This window comes from Equus caballus, chromosome 15 (assembly GCF_041296265.1).
Source record: "Equus caballus isolate H_3958 breed thoroughbred chromosome 15, TB-T2T, whole genome shotgun sequence".
Lineage (NCBI taxonomy): Eukaryota > Metazoa > Chordata > Mammalia > Perissodactyla > Equidae > Equus > Equus caballus.
In genome coordinates, this window is record NC_091698.1 from 58,529,124 (window position 1) to 58,549,700 (window position 20,577).

The 20,577-nt window shown below is 37.7% G+C and overlaps 1 long non-coding RNA gene across 1 annotated transcript in view; it reads left to right on the forward strand.

The window, feature by feature from the left end:
- The window catches only part of LOC102147836 (translation initiation factor IF-2), a 103,004-nt gene extending 84,512 nt beyond the window's left edge, over window positions 1–18,492 (forward strand). The window contains exons 7-10 of the long non-coding RNA XR_011425795.1: window positions 3,917–3,978; window positions 4,972–6,524; window positions 9,300–9,415; window positions 17,838–18,492. This is a non-coding gene — a long non-coding RNA (translation initiation factor IF-2). The remainder of the gene's footprint in view (window positions 1–3,916; window positions 3,979–4,971; window positions 6,525–9,299; window positions 9,416–17,837) is intronic.
- Window positions 18,493–20,577: the final 2,085 nt, after the last annotated feature.

The window sequence follows — 20,577 nt, forward strand, 5'->3', positions numbered from 1 at the left end:
TTCGGTTGCAGTTACAGCCTTTCGCCACTAGATGAGGATGGAGAGCTGCGTGTTATGAGCTCTCCACCTTCGGGCAAGATGGCTGCACCCACTGGCTTTGCCGGGGGGGGGGGGGGGGGGGGGGGGGGGGGGGGGCTGTTACTCACACATGCCGGTCTGGGTTCAGATCAGTTCTGTTCTCTGGTCTCCCAAGGCCCTTGGTTTATGGGGTCCCTGCGGATGGAAGCTTTCCCCCCATCAGTGGGTTTCCACCGAACCAGCGGCAGGAGTCCTGGATGATCCCCCGGTCACGCGGCCCCTCCCCCGCTCCTTCCCGACCTGCGCTGCAGCGATCGCAGACTCTAGGGGAGGGAGCGATGTTCTCTCCTACCATTCCAGCACCTCCGAGGGTGTAAGCAAGGTTTATGATCTCCGCCTTCTTGGTATTGTAGGTCTCTAATGAGCTGTCATTATGTTTATTCTCTGAAATTCAGTTCTTCCAATATTTTGTTGTATAGAGAATCCCGGGTCAGCTAACCCCGCCATTTTGCTCCGCCCCTTAGCCCCATAAACCAGTAATTTTGCCTTAAAAATAATTCTGCAGAATTGATAACTGTTATTCGTTTTATTATTTTGCCTGTTTTTATTTGTCTCAAGAATTATTCAACCTTGATTGCATTGCCTTATTTTCTCTGAAAATCTTTTGTACACTTACTTTCTGTAGTTATTTGATTAGATAATGGAGGAAGCAACCTGCAGAATTCCACAGGAGCTGTCACTATGAAAGAACCAAAGACAATAATATTGTTTAGAGGAGAAAATTTTAATTTTGGAACTGGACATATGCCAAGTGAACAAACCAGAAGACAGTCCTCAAAGGGTGAAACCTCCCTCCATACAATTTGTTACCTGTATACTTACTTTCCTTTTGTCTCATCTCAAGATACTGAACAAATTCTGTAGATGGTCAAGTAGGGAAACTAAGCTGGTCAAGGTGACCACTATGTGCCTACTAGCTTGTTTGCTGTTTGCTACAAAAGGTGATAAACCCTTGACCTTATTTTCCTCAGTGCAACCCAACTCACTGTGTCAGAGCATTTATCTGGTCCATCATGATGCCCGTGGGACTCAAGGGACAAGGGGAACCGGTGGTACTGTGACGACTGACACATCTTCTGTTCACTGAGTAATAAACTGAAGTGTTCTGATGCAGTGTCTCATTGTCTACTTCTGCATCTATGGAGTGGTAACAAGTTTACTCCCTGTATCCTCTATGAGGCTGGGGTTGTTCTCTGACAGAGACTTTAAAGCTGCTGAATGTATGCCCATTGTCTTAACTCAAAATAACTTGGAAAGAGTTAAAAAGGAGTGAAAAATTGAAGGCCTCAGTAGAGATATAAAGTATTGCATATCTACAGTGCATATATTGAAGTGTACTTCACATTGATTAAATTAATGAATCCATTCATATGTGCTAGCAGGGATGTGGCTGGATGAAGGCTGACTGGTCACTGTTCTGCCTCTATGTTGGATCATCTCAATCCAGAGTCTGGATCTTAGACTTAGAATCTAGTGAAAAAGGTGTTGTTGTATACTGAGAGTCGGGTGGTCTCTCATGGGTGAACTTACACTAATACAGGTCATGTATAAACCAGAGATGCTGTTCATTAATTTATTATGAGAGGTAGCCTTTCTGGAGAGGGTAACGCTAGTATTTGCTAAACAGGGAAGGCCCCGCCCCTCATCAAGAAGCCAATCCGAAATCAAAAGACTGTTCTGCAAGGTTGCAATCAGAGTAAAGGAGTATGGTAGTGAGTGAAGCTTGAAGAAACACCCCATCTTACTTCCCTCATGCCCCAGTTGCTCCGCCTCCTAAGCAGTACTCACTGGCACATTGCCAACTTTGAGATTTCTGGTTCCTATTTTTATAAACTTCTACTGTCTTCTATTCCTGTTCTCTTAATATACCATTTTTGCTTGATGTGTTATTTTAACAGTTTAGCTATTTCCCCCTTAAAGTGTTTTTGCAATGAGGCTGGGAAAATAAATATCCCTAGGTCTCACTCTTAGCTGTGGAGGCCTTCAATCTCTTTAAGATGACTTTGCAAATATCTGACCTCATCTTTATGTGTTTATTATATTGGTATAATTATACAAAACACACTATATACCTATAATTAGGTATATGCATAATTTGTCAACTTAATGTTATGTGTATTTATTTACAAACACATGTAAATGGTCCAAAGTTCATTTACTTATTCAACAAATACGTACTTTGCACTTTCCACACACTCAACACCTTTGTAGGTGCTGGAGATACAGTGATTAGACCGTCAAACTTTCCATATTTATGAAACTCACATTCTAGTGACAGTTAACAATTATGGATATATATTTATAGCATAATTTCAGATAGTAATAATCTTATGAAGAGAAATGAAGCCAGGTAAAAACTGAAGAAAGATAGGGGTGGCTATTTTAGATGGTATCATGATAGTTTAAATAGCTATTAGAGCACAAAAGTTTTATTGGGAATATCATTAAACAAACAGATGTATTTGCTAATTCTGTTACTTCTAGTTTGATCATAAAAACATTGCAATAACTGTAATGTGAATATGTAACATCTGTCAATAAATCTGACATTCTCTCATTTTTGTAATTCAAACATATTAGCATTGATTGGTTGTAAAAGGAAAATATGAAAAATCTTGTTCAAATGCAGTCAACATATAAATACTTTGAGGATGCTGTTAATGGGACTGACATTTGAATGTGTGATGCAATGGAGTAGATGCCATAGAAATTCAGATAATGTTGAGAAATTCTCAAACTTCAGTTAGTATATTAGTCTTCTGTTCTTTTATAGTCCATAAAAAGCATGCAGCATACGGTAATGTGTCAAGAATTTTTTAAAATCCTATTTATGTGTATAAGTTCACATAAGATGCATCTTCTTTTGTGTATTATATAATGATGCTAAAATGTGAGGTCATTTAAGGATTTGCCAAACATGGAAAAAGAAATATATTTGCAGTTTTTACATTAGGATACAATTATGCTTTGGAAAAGCACTATTGCCTAAATACATCTTGAAAATATGCTTTTCAGAGGGAATGAATAGCACACAAATTCTGATTTCTTTTAAGTCATCTTGAAAAATGGACTACAGACACATGAGCTGAGCTTTAATAAAGTGCTAATTAGAAATGCATGCCACAATTTAAATGGTGGCTCTATGAAATGTACAGAAATCGCAGCAGTAGTGGGATGGTACATGGCTTTTGGGGACCAGTTGTGACAGGTAGGTGCTCATCCTTTGAGGGCATGAATCTAAAACCTCGAATGCTGACAGAGACTTTGAGATGATCTGTTCAAACTCTCCATTTGCAGATGAGGAATGTAGGGCTCAGCATGCATAAGTGATTTGCTCAAAATCACGTGGCAAACAGGTCACCTGATGAGAGACCTTGTGCTCTGCCTTCAGCCCCACACTGCCTCACCTTCCCTCCCTTCGCTTTTCAGCCATTCTGTTGAACTTCACGGCACAAGGAATTAGAAATAAGGTGAAATTCACACGTGTAAATTATCCTTTTGTTTGCTAGCTGCTTCGGTGAAATATTTTGCAGAAGAAAAGACAGTGGTAAAATGAAAATGAGGTTTAGGGATTTCATTTATCCTCTTTTTCTTATATCCTGCCATAAGAAATTTTAAAAATTCATAATGTGACTAAGATGATATCAGAATTGGAATTGGAAGAGAGGACTGGGCAGAGCTGGTCAGAAAGGGAAGAGAAGGCGAAAAGGGTCCGTGCTGCACACTGAGGTAGAAGGTCATGGTTCCTAGATCAGTGTTCATCTCTCTGGTTGTTTACTTTTCTGAGTTTGAAAAGGAAAATATTAACCATTCTTGGCCTTCCTTTTCTTGTCTATAGAAAGAAGAGGGTTGACCAGTTATTCTCCGAGGTCCTTTTCAGTGTCGCTCGTCAAGGACTGGGTATGTATTCACACTTTTGGGAGTCTTGTTGAAAGACGTGTAATTCTTGATTAAGCCTCTGTCACTGCTTTCTTAGGCAATTAGAAAGCACTGATGTCTATTTCAGGTAGAGATGAGGCTATCTTTGCTGATTAGTTAATAAGCCTGTTAATTTGGAATTACAGTCAACTCTTGATTAATCAAGTAAAGGTGGGTGAGCAGAAGGGAGAAAGCACAGATGACCACAAATCATGTGTAAAACAAAACTCCAGTTTGAGGGGCTCAGTACAGTGTGGGTGGTTAGGAACAGGCAGTTATTTTTTGTGTTCAAATCCCAACTCTACACTTACTAGCTATGTCACCCTTGGAAGGCCTTACATGATCTGGACCCTGACTATATCTAGGACTTAACACCCTGCCTTATTCCCCCATGCATGATTTTCTTCCATCACAAAGCCCTCCTTGCTCATCTGTGGTCAGGACAAGCATGCTCCAACCTCAGGGTCTTTGCACATGCTGCCTTTGCCTGGACAGCTCTTCCTCCAGATATCTACATGGAACACTTCTCTTTTTCTTCAAATTTTCCTCAAATATCACCTTTTTATTTATTTATTTTTGGGTGAGGAAGATTGAGTCTGAGCTAACATCTGTGCCAATCTTCCTCTATTTTGTATATGGGATGCCACCACGGCTTGGCTTGCTGAGTGGTGTGTAGGTCCATGCCTGCAATCTGAACCTGCAAACTCTGGGCTGCCAAAGTGGAGCATGCAAACTTAATCACTATGCCACTAGGCCAGGCCTCTCACATGTCACCTTTTGAGAGAAACCTTCCTTGGCTATGTTAGAAGAAACAATAACAATAGAAACTCAATTCTATATTCTTATCCTGCTCAAAGTTTCTTTATAGTCACTTCTTGAGATATTACACATGTGTTTTTGTTTGGTTGTCTTTTGTCTACTCACATTTGTAAGTAAACTCCTTGATGTAGTCCCTCTTTCTTTTTTTCTTTTTAGTTGGCTTATCACCTGAGTCTAAAAACGTACCTGGCACATAGTGACTGCTCAGTATGTATCTGTTGAATAAGTGCATGCTGGTATGCAACAAAAGAGCCAGCAAGAGAAATGGCTACGTGTTGTATCTCTGGGGAGAAAGACTGGTGATGAGCGAGGAGGACAGGACCCTCCCCTCTCATCTGATACAAGTGTTTTTACTCTGTGTGTATTACGTTTATTATAAACTGTTTTAAAGACATTGTGGCTGGATCCTGATCTAAAATATATCAGTATCCTATGCACATTTAATCTATATTTAATTTTATTTCTTCCACTTCAATCTACTTTGCTTCTGATCATAAATGGAAATGAGCCAGCAGAAAGGAGATGGCATCTATCCATTCTGCATCCATGCGAGAGTTCAGTGTTCTGGAACCTGAATGCCATGAACCCTCACTAATGACCATAGATAGGAACCTAGGAAAATACTTTTATATGAATTAATTGAAATGATACAAATTAAAAATGTGGCTAATGTGAATGTGAATGCAAATACAAGTAGATACAATCAATTTAGCTGAATGCACCAGACCATTCATGTGGCCACAATTCCTCAAGCCCCACTAACTTTAAATATTTTCTATATCTGGCCAGCTTCATTTACGTCTCTTCAGCAGCCTGCTTAGCGTGGAAGAACTGCAGTAGGAGAAAAGACCCACGGCGTGGTGGGCAACACTGAAGAAGAGCGATTGAGTTAACACATAACTTCTACCTGAGTGTTACCCCTGGCAGGTGTTTCGTCTTCCCAAATGAAGTATTTGGGGATGAAAAAAATTTCAGATCTGCGAATTTCTTGGTTGTGTGATATTATAGACATGAAAAATAGACAACTAACAAGGAGATATCCTTAAATGAGGGCACAGAAGCATTTGCATCAGTGAAAAAATGAAAAATGCCTTTGCTTTCCCTCCTGTTCCCCACACTACGTGCACACACACGTACTCCTAACTCACACACACACACATCTAATTCTTTCTCACACACACCCCCATGCACGCAGACAGGCGCCCCCTCCCCTCAATTCCTCACCCCAGGACTCGGATGATCAATGCCCAGGCTCAGCCTTGCTCCTGCTGAAGTCACATGTGAGTTCTAACAAACCCCCTCTAAAGCTGTCTCCTATCACATGCTCTTCAGGACAGGATGAACACATCCCCAAAAACCATGTTTTCTTTGCATCCTAACTGAAATGGCATTAAAGGGGGAAATAGGAATTCAGCGCTGCCAGCTACAGTATCTCTCCTATCAGTTCACCAGTAAGGCCTGGTAGGGACCTGCCGAGCCTCTGGATAAATTGTATTTTCCAAGGGTTAATTAAGCTGTCTTGAGCTTCTGCATGAAGAGGAACAAACTGGCACTTGCAGCGCTTTCTGAAACCTGCTGTCGACATTACAGTCCCTGCTGCTTTTAGCTGTATCGATCCGATGCCTGACCTGTGAAATCCTTGATGGCTGCTAACACTAGAAGCTTACTGGAGCTTTCCAAGGGAGCTTCGGGACAGCTTGTGTAGTCAGGTACAATTACCTATCCCTCCAGGAGAGCCAATTAGTTCACAAAGAGCTGGAGCAGAACAAATGTTTTGTATGTGATTTAGAATCCTAAAAAAGAAAGGACAAAAAAGAAAAAAAGGCTTTTGTTCTGTGTGATTCTTTTGTTCCTAATTTTATGATTATTGTTTGATTAGCAGTGGTCCTCACATTTCCTTACATGTTTTGGAAAGAATTATAAGAACATGATAAACTAGATTTACAGTCTTCTCTTTAAACTACGAAAATTGCCTTGTGCCATTTATGATCCAGTTTCTGGACTAATTGTATCAGCTCAAAGGTAGGAAGCCCAAGTTTGTTCTACTTTCTGCATTTCAGAAACTTTTTCTCTAAATAGTACAATAAATTTTAATCGCAATGAATTGGTCCCTTAAAAAAAAAAGGGTGAATGGCAACTACTTCTGAAACTAGGCTTTGCAGGTGGAATGTAAGAATAGGAGATTCCTAGGCAGAAATATGCTGCACTTATCCAGCCATTATCAACATGAGCATGATTGATTCTGAAACCAGTACAGCTAAACTTTACAGATTGTCAACTAACAAAGTGTGATGCCCTTTGAATAAAAAGGTGGCACAACTGATATATCATCTGTATGCCCTGAGCCTTGGACTGCTTTCCCAGTAACAGGTGTTAGTGTTACTGAGATATTTATTCCTCCTTGCACATTTTCCTTTGTGACCAGTGATATCCATTTACGAGCTAGCTGCAGAACGTGGTCTGTCCATTAAATACATTTTTTTCTTTATGTTTTTCTCTGAATACGATCTTGATCATACAGGGATCAATCATTAGCCCTCAAAGCATAGTGTGCCAATAGAATTAACTGCAAATGCAATTTAATGAATTCTAATACTAAATAAGCATCAAAATGAGGGAAAACGGCAATCAGTTATTATTTTTAATAATGGAGAGAAAATTTAAAAATCTGGTTTCAAGTGTTCTTTCAATAAAATAAAATCATTTCTCTATCTATGACTGCATGGTAGCTATGAAATAAACTGGAACCAGAAATGTAATGCAAAAAAGGTATCAGATTTATTTATCATAGAAGACTTTGGTCCCAGCTTAGAAGAAGATGATATAAACATTTGTTTCCTATTTCTGAAAGGAAGTAAAATAAAATTGCCAAGAAGATTTCATCGTATTTTAGAAGTAAATGATCTATAGTAAAATCAGTCTCTGGACCTAAACTAGAGCGAAAAGTGCAAAGACAGTAAAACAAAATTAAAAAATCCATCAGTTGTGTTTTACCTTAGCTGCTCTTAGTAAAATCTGGTTTTATTAATTGGTAATAAAGTGATAATTGCACAAAGAGAAGTAAGGGCCTAATATGGACCTGAGGCAGGTGGAACTATAAGCCTGCTTACATGGAGGCAGAAGGCAGGAGCCTGGGTGTTTGTCAATGTCTGTGCCAGAGAACTTCTGGGGTCCTGAGCAGGCCTGGTGTTTGTCCCAGTGATGCAGGCAGGGTCAACGAAAGCAGATTCATGTTGCCTCAGCTTCTCCATCTGGAGGCGTAATTGCATGAAGAGGGAGATGACAGAGCTCAATCTTTTACTGGTCTGTTTGTGAAATGGATTGGGAACTTGGCACTGATGGTATTCTGCTGCTTCAAATGCTTTCCTCTCTCCCTTATTAATGTCAAGTAATGTTGAGACCACTCCATTCGGGTGTTGGAAAGGAGTTGATAACAGTTTCCAGTACTGAAGAGTCTTAACATACCCAGTTTTGTAACCGGAAAAAAATGACCCTGCATGATTAAGGGCGAAATTCACTAGTCTTCCAGTTGGTAAGAGGCGAGCAGATCGTCCATTCCTTTGGTGGTCTACGTTTTGGTTCAAGGATAAATGTTGTGAAAATGAGATCAAAGCTCTGGGTTTGATTTCTCTAGAGTCTTCTGTTTTGTTGCATGACCACTCATCGTAGCCTTATCCCATCCAGATGATTTGCACATGTTGCAAGTTGTGCTCTGAGAAAACACTGGGCGGGTTGTCAAAATCCTTTACTTTCACTGGAAACACAAGCTAAAGTTGGGGTCAGTAGTGTAAACCTAAAATATGAGGGTTACTTATTTATTAATGTGTCGTACCTACACGTCATTTGTTCTTCAAAATATGTCTTATACAAGAGAAAAAGAATTTTCAAAGTACAGTGAAAATTCTGAAGACAACTTTTCTTCACAATCATTCTTTGAAAGAGATAGTAAGAGTTTAGTCAACTCTTTCTCAAGGTATATATAGGCCTTCAGAAGAGAATATGACTTTAGTTTTAATAGTTATAAGGGCTATCATCAAAGTTAATCTAGAACCTACAGATATAAATTAAAGACATCAATAGGGCTGACAGTTTTCCTGCCATTTTCTCACCTCCTTCTATTGTCTCCTATTAAGAGAGAGAATAAACTTCCTAAGGATTCAACTTGAAAGCTTTCAATCTATTTAACAGAATGAAGTACACTATGATCTGATTTTTCTAAATCATAAGAGGCTTTAGAGCTAAATCCTGAAGACACAAATTACAAACAAGATTGCAAGTGACAATTTCATGTTTGAAATATCAGGTTCATAATATATAACACAATAGCAAGGATTTTAAAACTATGCTTTTATAAAGGAGTAGCAAGTTGGTGAAGCCTGGAGAATCAGTCTCTGAAAGCTTCATTTCTAAAGTATCAAGAATATTCTTCTTGTGGGAAAATTGCTGCTGATATCCATTAAGTGCCTGCTTTCTCCTCCAACCAGAGTGTAGAGTCTACGTTTTTAACCTCTGAGACATGCCTGGAAGTAGAACTAAGTGTGATTCTTCATGTAAAGACCACAAGGAAGAGAAAAAATTGGATTTCCCAAACTTGATAGAGGTAGGTGTTCAAATGAGAGTTAATAAAGTGTCAGACTCAAACACAGAAAAGGATAAAGGAATTAAAGAGTCAGATACAGGGGAGAGCGCTTATTCAAGTCTAAATATTTACTGCTTCACGGTTCATTAGGGCATTCTGGAAGGAGGCTTAGTGCAAAATAAATGAATACCATTCTTAACAAACAATGCCACTAATGCCGCAGGATGTTCATTTCTTTTTTAAATCTATTGTTGTATGTTGAGTGATATATTATTAACAGTGAAAACATGACACTCTTAGTCTTAAGTTTATTTCTACGTTAATCCAAATTCATCTCTCTGGAAACATTTCCCTTGTTTATAACTCTTATTTATAACATCTAATAAAATCTTCCCAAAGGTAAGAGACTCACCAAAAGATACCTGTCCTTGTATCCAAATGACATTTTAAATTTTTTGCCTTGCAAATATTCTCTTCTGTCTTTAATTATTTCATTACAGATAGAGAGGCCAAAATCATGCTTGATCTATAAAAGTTAATAAAAATCATAGCATTCCCATCGCAGCTCAATAGCTCTTTCATTCATCAATTATTTAGCACAGGCCCACTATTTACTAGGCACTGGGCTAGGCACTGGATTAACAATGATGAGCAAAACAGGCACACTCCTTATCTGCCATTGCTTATGGGCTAATGGGAGAGATGATTAAACTCAAGTTGTAATAAGTGCCTAGGAAGGAAAAGGTACGTAGATATGTGAGAGCATATGATGAGGAACTAGTATGAGAGTTTCCAGGAAGAATTTTCTAAGGAAGTGATATTTGAACTATGATCTGAAAGTTGAATGGATATTAACTGAGGGATTATTAGAGGGATAGGGTGGCAATTAGAAGAAGCTTCTAGGTTAAAGTTATGTGGAAAGGAGAAAATATCTAGTCAACTGGTAGGAGCCAGTAAGATTGAACACACTGAACTAGAGGAAGGGAAATCAGAGATGAGGCTGGGGCAGTAGGCAGAGCGCAGACCATGAACATCATGGGGTACATTAAGGGTGTTGGTCTTTATTCCTATAGTACTAGGGAGCCATTGCAAGGTTATAAATAGGAGTGACCTGATGAAATTTGAGTTTTCAACATTTCACTCTGTCTGCTGTGGAGAGTGAATGAGAATCAAGTAACGATCAGCAGGGTTAACTAGTTAAAAGGTTATTGCTGTGGTCCTTCTATCCCTCATTCTCTGTGCTAATTGTAAACTCATGCCTGTTATTACCTGAGATGGCTAAATACCCAGAACTTCCTGGTTACAAACTGGCAGCTTTTAGGTTCAAACTAGACCTTGCACTTTTTTTTCCTGCATAGAATTGAAAAATTTTATTGATTTATTTACCACATTAATTTACATAAAAATTTGGGCTTCTAGCTTCTCTTGGTATAGTATTAGAAAATGTGGCCACATGGGCCTATATGGTGACAATTCCTATGTGGTGACAATTGGCTGGGGCTGAGAAGTAGTTGTCCTTCCCCTCTAAGATGAGACACCTGCACTCCAGTTTTCCAGAGTCCTTACTCTATTGTCTTATAGCTGACCTGCATCACTCACCTGTCTTGTCCTGTTGGCATTTATATTTTTGGCCTTGTCAGTTCATTTTTGACAGAGCTTGAGCAGTGAACTTAGATTTTAAAGCAAAAGTTATAATTTAGAAAATAATGTGATGATGATGATTACCTGGAATTCTGTGTCTTCTGAAAATAGTAAAACTAATTGACTAGTAAATAATGAAAACATATCTACACAGGAACGCTAATGGATTTGCTAACTGGTTTCTCCAAATAAGAGTAATACATTAATAATTTTTTAAAAGCCCTATACAGACTGAATTAGAGTTGTCTCCACATATTCAAAGTAAAAAAAATTACAATGGGAATATGCAAATATATGGAGCTGGTATGAAAATCTCATGTCAGTCTTTTTGATTGACAGACTGAAGTTAGGACACGTCATAGATTGTTGTGCTACGTCTAATATTATTCGTAGCTTCCGCTTCTTTGGGCATGGGAAGTTATGGAAATTTCTTTAATATTGTGTCTTATTTTTCCTTTTTATTTTATTTTGCCTACTTTATTTTCCCCTTTCTAAAGGGAAGCTAGTTAAGTATACAGATTTTCCTGAGTATTAATATGATGTTATTACTTGCATCCACTCAGACACATGCACATCAGGCATGATGATCATGTCCAAATTCTCTATATTACTGTTTGTGTGTCCTTGAGCAGTCAACTTCTTTGTGTTTTTAGTTATGTCCAATTCTACTTGTTTTACCTCATATGTTTTGATTATTTGCTATATGGTATATTAAAAATCACATCTTTTATAGAATCTTGGATGTTTACCTCTTATCACTGTGAACCATCTCTATTCCCTTTAGTTTCTTCTGCCGTGATTCAAATTTGTCCGATGTTAAATATAACCACTTCCTATTTCTTCCTTTTCTTCCTCCCCTTCCTTTCCTTTGTCTCCTCTCCTTCTATTTTAGAATACTTTTATTATTTTTCTCATCAGTTTGTTTTCAGCTTTTGGTGTCATTTTACCTGGACCTCTCAGGAAGAAAATTCTACTGACTTTAATTATTCAGTAAACAATCTGAGTATTTTTTTTCTTTTCTTGGGGGCATATCTCATTTCATTAATTTGATCATTGATATGTTTGTTTTATTTCTGACAACATACCATATATTTTCTATTTTGTAGTTGTTGTTGCTGTTTCCCTTTTACTTTTCATATTTTTACTAGATTAATGACATTTTTCATTCATTGTATTTGGTATAGAGTTTTGGAGGTTCTACCTTTAATTTCTAGTCTACTGTTGTGGTAGATGTTAGTAGTGGTCACCGACATTTCCTTCCTGCAAAACAAGGAGGATTACTTGTCCTTGTCGTTTTGAAAGTGAGCATGAGTATGTGACTTCCGTGCTGTTGCATCTGGGAGCCAGTGCATGGTTTCCATGCTCTTCCTCTCTCTCTTTTTCCCTCCATGCTCACTTCATCTGCAGAGGGAACTCCGACATCTCGTCTTGAGGTGATGGCTTCAGGGATGATGCAGCCTTTGTCAGCTGGGGTTCCTAAGTGGCTGTTGTCATGCCTAAGCCACTGAGAGTTGGGCTTGCTTACTACTATGACATTGCTTAGCCTCTCTCAACTAATACAACTGATTGTAGCAAAAATTTTAACAAACACTGAAACATTTTTTGCACCAAGGTTCAGAAAATAATCAGCATTAGTAGCCTTTCCTTTCAGCCAAACAGGACCTTTACTGTAATTTAATGTTTTACTCTCACATTTTCCATCATCAAACAGTTTTGTGGAAATCAGATTGAATTTTCCTCTAGTGGCTTTTCTTCTTAATGTTATACCACATCTGTTCTATGAATCTTTATCTAATAAATTATATTCACCACCATATCATCAACAGTTAGTTTACTATACATTTCACAGTGTCTTTGTTCATCACAAATTTTTATATCTTAGATTTCTACTTCCTAGAATTTAATTTTCACTTAGCTGCAGGACATTCTTGAGAATTGCAGAGGGTACGTAAGTAGTAAAATATCTGAGGCTTATTATTTCTTAAAATGCTTTCTTTCCTCTTATATTTGAATAGTAGTTTTTTTGAATACAGAAATTTGGGTTTGACAATTTTCCTCTCTGGATTTTTTGGCAGTGCTGTATTTTTTTCCACGTGACCAAGAAGACACATGAAAATCTGTTCCTTTATTCCTTGCGGGTAACCTCCCTTTTTCTCTACTGAAGTTTGTGACATTTTCTCTTTACCATTGGCATTGGTAGATTTTTAAATGGGTCCATCTTTATTCTTCTAAAGCATTCAATAGGTTCTTTTCTAATCAACAAATTCTTTTTTCAGCTTCAGGAAAATGTGCTTCTATCATTTGCTTGACTATTTCTTTACTGTTTCATGTTTCTGCTCCTAAAAAATATTTTTGATAAGTATTTTCTCTCATAAATTTATTTTGGCCTTTCTGCCCTGCATTTTGGGAATATCCAGGTTGATATTTCTAAATTGCTTTTTCTTTAGTATAACTAATGAAAAATTCAGCCCCTCTACTGTTTTTTTTTGTACAAGTTATATGCCCATCTTTCTAATGTCCAAGAATTCTAATTGCTTCTTTCTCATAGTAATCTTTTTTTAATATGCAAATATTCTTTTATAGTATGGAGTCTTGGATTGTGTGGGAAAATTAACTTTTTATCTCTGGTTCTTCAGCACTGTAGGGTTTTTTCATCAGCTAGATTCCATCTGCATTATATCTTCCAGAAGTTCATGAAATCTGATGATAGTATTTTTCCAGCTTTTCTAGTATGATTACTGATTCATTCTTATTTTTATATTTTGCTATCATTTCAAAGGATCTTGAGAGTTGGTAGAGATAAACTCATGTGGTTGCAGGTATTTTGATCTGATCCAGAAGTTCACATTTGTAATATCTTCATATTCTGAAATTATTGGATATAACTCATTATCACACGTAGTGTTAAAGATTATATTATGAGGTACTTAAGATTATAAGATGGTTATGAAGTATCATCTTGCTCAAATAATATTAAGTGAAGTTTATTTTGTGCAGGGGACAATGCTGAGGCAATGCTTTTCATTTCTATTCCTAATATTTTCTATCACATTCTATGCCATGAGATGTTCTTCACCAATTCTTATAAACCATATTCTTCACCCATGAGCCAGTCTTGGTAAATATATTCTAAAAGACCTTTTTGATAGTCCACTATCTCTATGCTTTATAATTAGTTGGGAGAAAGGATCAGGTTAATTTAACATTTCCAATAATATAAGTACCAAACATAGACAATACACAATTTCTTTTCTCTGTGAGATTAAATCTTTACATAAGCTGCCCTTTTGTGCAGAAAATTAATGGCACATTTGGTAGGCAGTGTCTTGCCTTTTCTTCCCCACTAGTGATGATAAACTCACCTTTATACATTGAGAATCACATGCTAAGCTCCCTGAAGCCCATGATTTTAAGATGTATAGGTGGGCCTTGGGATGCACAGACTACGACCAGGAAATTGAATCTATAATCTAGATATCATCATTGTGATGTTGTAACACTCTGAACTCGATAGCACTAGTGAAAAGACAAGAGATAGACTGCATACTTTTACTGTGTTTACTTTTGAGAAGATTTTTCTTTTATTGCCTCAAAAATGTAACTTGGCTGAAGGAAAAATAATTATAACATTTTGAAGATTCAGCTTAGCAGTATGGTAAAAAACGCTAGACTGGTAGAAGTCAAGAAACAATTTCTGGAATTGGTTCTGATATTAATTGAATCACTTTGGTGAGAAAAAAGGAAATCCTGCCATTTGCAACAGTGTGAGTGGACCTTGAGGGCATTAAGCTAAACAGAGAAAGACAAATACTGTATGATATCATTTATATGTGGATTCTAAAATAACCTGAACTTGTAGAGATGGAGAGTAGAATGGTGTTTTCCAGGGGCTGGGGGTTGGAGACACTGGGGAGATTTTGGTCAAGGGGTACGGACATACGGTTAGAAGATGAATAAGTTCTGGAGAGCTAATGCAAGCACTGTGATTATAGTTAACAGTACTGTATTATATACTTCAAAGTTGCTAAGAGACTAGATCTTAAATGTTCTCACCAGAAAAAAGAAATGATAATTATGTGATATAATGGAGATGTTAGCTAAAGCTAAGGTAATAATCATATTGCAATATATAAATGTATCAAATCAACGTGTTGTACAGCTTAAAGTTACACAATATTATGTCAATTATATCTCAATATAAGATATATACTCATTAAAGAAATTCCATTAGAAAATGGAGTGGCTTTGAGAGGTCATTTAACCTGTCTGGACCTCCATTCCCTCATCTTTAAACTGAAGAGCTTGAATGAAGTGATATTTACTTCTCCTTCCATTCTAAAGACTCTTCCAACAGTATAGAACTCATTGTGAATGGAATGGAATCACTAAGGAGGTTGTATTAATTACTTTCTTCAATGGTTCAAGATATCTAGAAGATATGGGTAAAAAATGTTTGTTTTTGTTAGTGCTGTGTAGTCAATTCCGATTCCCAGAGACCCTGTGTACCGCAGAGCAGAACCCTGCTTGACCTTTTTGTTCCATTCTCTCACCTTCCAGTGCTATATCAGACAATGCTCTGCTGCTATTGATAGAGTTTTCATGGCCAGTTTTTTCAGAAGTGGGTGGTCAGGTCCTTCCTCCTAGTCTATCTTAGTCTGAAAGTTCTGCTGAAACCTGTCCATCATGGGTGGCCCTGCTGCTATTTGAAATACTGGTGACGTGGCTTTCAGCAACACGCAGCCACGTCAGTGTGATGACCGACAGACAAGTGGTGTGGTTCCCTGACCAGGAGAGGAACCAGGGCCATAGCAGCGAGAGTGTCAAATCTTAACCACTAGACCACCAGGGCTGGCTATCCTAATATGTATTGCATATTTGTTTCCTCTTTGGGTTGAAAATCCCACTGAATGTCTGGCCAAGGGGATGAAGGTCCATGACCTGAAGCTCTCAGAATAGTAAGGAGTAAACAGAAGATGGCAGGAATATAAATATAGTCAAGCAAGTGAATTTTACTGAGGAATCATTGTATTCTGAACACTGAAACAAAGGGTAGAGTGGTAGAATGGCACGGAGGTGGGCTAGGAGAAGGTATGGGGGAATATAAAATGGGAAGGTCCTGCCACGGAAAGACCTGAATTCAAGTTATTCCTTATGTAGTGTATCTATTATTATCTTCCTTATGATAGCAAATTTCCTTCCAGTCTCTCTGAAGAATCTTTTTACTTATAAACAAATTCAGATTATGGTAATGATACTAGTCCATTGTAGTTTTTAAAAATTATGCATAAAGAATGGAATTTATGGTCAGGAGAATTTTTTCCTCTCCTTTTTTTCTCCTCTACTCACTTTGGGCCTCTTGGTGGAAATATCTTCCTTTTTTAGTGCGGCTATCAACAAATCACTCCTCATCTCTCACTGTTTCTGTAAATGAGGGTCACATTCAGCCTTCCGACATCACAGAAATAGTGTGAAAATAAACAACTGTATGTGAAAGATGAACTGCAGGAACTATAATAAATTCCATAAGATGCAAGAAAATATTTTTTTTTTAGTATATAACTGTAATGCTAATATTTCCTTCATAAATTACTAATAATTGCCATATTTCATGGGATAGATTCAAAACAGAATCTTAGAATTTGGAAAGTCCTAAAAAAGTATCTGTTCCATATATCGCAAATGAGTTTCAACACGTCATTAACTCCACTTGAGCAGCATACTGAGAAACAGTCTGAGACCAAGTTTGGGCTTAATGGGAAAGAGATTGATTAGCAGTGTCTGCCCTGGCCACAGCAGGGGAAGCACTACTATGACACACATGTACATTTTCCCTTCTGAATCTAAGCCCCCACTTCACAGATGGGGAATCCAAGGCCCAGGGGGTTAAACCACTTTCCAGAAGTCATACAATGAGTTTAGGGCAGGAGAGAGAACTAGAACCCAAGCCTCTGTTCCCAGTAGTTCCTCAGCTGGGCTCCTTAGGAGACTGCAGGCGCAGGATAAGAAGAATGCAGAGTCAGATTTGCTGTGCTAAATCAACAAATTCCTCAGTGGCATCAGATTTCAGCTGGACACGCAGACAGAGACGTGATGAGCAATCTAATGGACCCCAGCCCCTCTGCGGGAAATTAAGGAAATTATTAGAAAGCTATATTTCTATGATGTTTAACTTTCCTATGGGTAAGGCTCTGCCACCAGGAAGACTGAAAAAAGGGGGGAAAAGTATTGATTTCTGGATGTTCTGAGAATAAAATTTAGCTCTGACACAATGAGGAATGCTCTTGATATTTGAAAATTAAAGTCATTGGTATTCTATTATCCCACCAATTTCTATTCTATGGTTGCTAGTAACCAATGAAATCATTTCTCACAAGAGATTATGACTTAGATGTTAAAAAAAAAACTATCCAGTTTTTTTTTTTTATTGCTAGGACTATCCAGTTCATTCCTGGACTAATGAATCGAAAGGAAAATGTCTTCTCAATAGTTAGAATCCACATATAGACATGGGACAATGAGCAAAGAAGAAGCAAATCTATCATAAAAAAATGTTATGGCAAACTCTCAAAATGAGCCTAAATGGAGAAAAACAGGTATTTACAAACGAGATAAAAGTAAGCAGCGTCAATTTCAACAAAACAGATAAGACATAAAGTGAACACTTTCCTTTTTTATAAGCAGGTCAAAATTTGCAATAAGACGGTGAAATAAATATGTAGTATTTTTAGATTCTGAATCATCATCTTCATAAATTAAAAAAAAGATCTGCTTACCTCTTCCCCCATACCTTTTTTTACCTAAGGTTTCTCAACTCTGAGCTGTTTGGATATAATTTGCTTGAAGCTGTCATGGCCACACATCACTCTGTCCTTGGGGAATGTAACAGATATGCGTCATCCAACTACATCTGATGAGAAGTTCAGAAAAGGAAGTTGGTGAAGCTATCATTGACTTCTAAGTCAAGGTCCAAGCTGTCAGAAAACAAGTGGGAAAATTGTATCCACAGACAAATCCATGGAGGACTTTTAGGTTCCAGCGGACATGGCCTGGTTCCCACTCAGAAGTCTTGGGTCTGGGTCTCAATTAACTAGGCAGTATTTGAAAGTCACTGTATTTTTTTGATTTTCAGTTTCCTCATCTGTAGAATGGATTAACATCTGCTCTCTCTATCTCCTAAAGTTAATCTGAGATGCGAATGAAATCACATATATGAGAATACTCACATAAATGTTATTTTAATTTGCTTTATGTGTGTGTGTTTTGCCTTCTAAACAATGTTTCTTCCAGGTAAGGATATGTATGCTTGGGATGTGTACCTACCAAAATGCCTGGCACAAGGTGTTTGTGAAATATTTGTTGAATGTTTGTTAAATGGATGTTGAATCTGAATGAAACTGAAACAATTTTGAAAAACTATAGTTTGGAAGAGGTAACAATAAAATATATCAAAATGTGAATTTCTCTTTCATTGTTGCCATCCTCTTAATGTTTTGCTATTTCACTTTCATTATTACATTCTACAATGACTGTCCTCAAAAGGCCACCAGTGAATTCCTCCCAAATTCTTAGCCTCCCTTTCCAGCCTCATTTTACTGGCTCTTTCTACTGCATTTTACTTCATCAACCTCTCTATTTGCTTGTTATTCTTTTTTCACTTAACTTCAATGACATCATAATTTCTTGCTTCTTATAACTTTCAAAACATTCATTTTGTGTCTCTCGTTCAGTTTCTATTTAACCTCTTTTCCCATTAACGGCTAGTCCTTCAGGCTCAACTGTGCTTTCTCCTATTTCTGTCTGATCTTCACCTCACCAAGAAAACTGATGTGGGTTCATTATTCCCAGTATACAGACAGATGATATCCAAGTCTCCCTTCTCTGGAAGGTCAAAACTATTCTGATTCACATGTCAGTTCTTAAAAATCCTACTAGCCTGGGCTGGCCCCGTGGCCGAGTGGTTAAGTTTGTGGGCTCCGCTGCAGGCGGCCCAGTGTTTCATTGGTTCGAATCCTGGGCGCGGACATGGCACTGCTCATCAAACCACGCAGAGGCAGCATGCCGCATGCCACAACTAGAAGGACCCACAAGGAAGAATATACAACTATGTACCGGGGGGCTTTGGGGAGAAAAAGGAAAGAAATAAAATATTAAAAATAAAAATCCTACTAGCGTGTAAAACCCAACAAATTAAAATAATTTATTTATTGGAAAGGTATAATTAGAGGCTTTCCAAAGACAAGAAACAAGAAATGCTTCTTTGCATTAACTGCCATATTATCAAGTACTGAGTGTTCATGTCTGCAGACCTGGATAGAATTGAATGGTTTCCTGGAGGCCACTATGCAGCTCTGGGGAGGAAAGAGAAGTGGAAGTCCAAATGCTCCGGTCTTCCTTTCCTTCGCCAGAATGTTTGATAAAAGGTCTGTACAGAAGAATATATGATTCTATGTACGTGAAATTGAAGAACAGGTAAGACAAACTATGTGGATATTAGTTAGAATCGTGGGAATATTGACAGGGAAGGGATACAGTCTTCTGAGAGGCTGGCAAGGTTCTATATCTTGATCTAGGTGATGGTTACACAAGTGTATGTATAAAGTACAAAAGTCATCAAACGATATACTAAAGATTGGTCTACTGTACTGTATGTAATGCCTCCATGTTAAAACAAAATACATTAAAAATAATAAATGGTTGTGCACATAGAATACACTGACGTACACTGTTTGGCTAAATACACACGGCACTAGTTAATGAGGACGGAAAGAAAATGTTGATGAAAATTACTATATAGTAAAAAGGAGAGTCTCCTAGTACCAGATCTTCACTTACATAATATTTTGACATCAGAGATTTGACCAAGTGCTGACAGGATTAAGTTAGATAAAGCCAGCTTGGTGAATGAAAAAAAGTTTGAGCTTTGAATATAGAATATCCTTATATAAATATTGTTTTAAATCTAGTTCTGAGAACTTAAAACCTATGACTTTATTGGAGTATGCCCTTGGGCACTGGGATTATGAGTTTGTGATGGGTCACAATTTCTCTGGGAATATATACTTCAGGAGAGAGTAATAAAAGGCTCATCAACATTGATTTATCGATCTAGTTTAACAGAACAAGAAAGTATGCCAAATGTGGAGAAACTTCTGAAGAGAAAGGACAAGAAAAAATAAAGTGTACAAGAACGTCAAGAGAATAATATAATTTGGGGCCCACATTGGAATATTTTAGAAGGGTCTGACTTGACTGTAAGTGCCAGTGAAAAGTTGTATTACATCACCAATGAACGTACAGGGTTGTAGAGGAAAAGAGTGTGAATTATGGAACAGGAACACAACTCACGATAGATGTATTTACAACTTGAGATGTATTTGTTCCCTGCTCTGGTAGGATCTGTGCTGAATGAAAAGTTACTAAACAATTTATATGTAGGAAGAACACCAAAGTTGCTCTCAGTTCTCTCTGAGTGGCTCTGTACCTCAGGAGAAGAGTAACTAATAAATGAGCGCATTTTCCCCTCCCAGTGCTCTATCATGTGT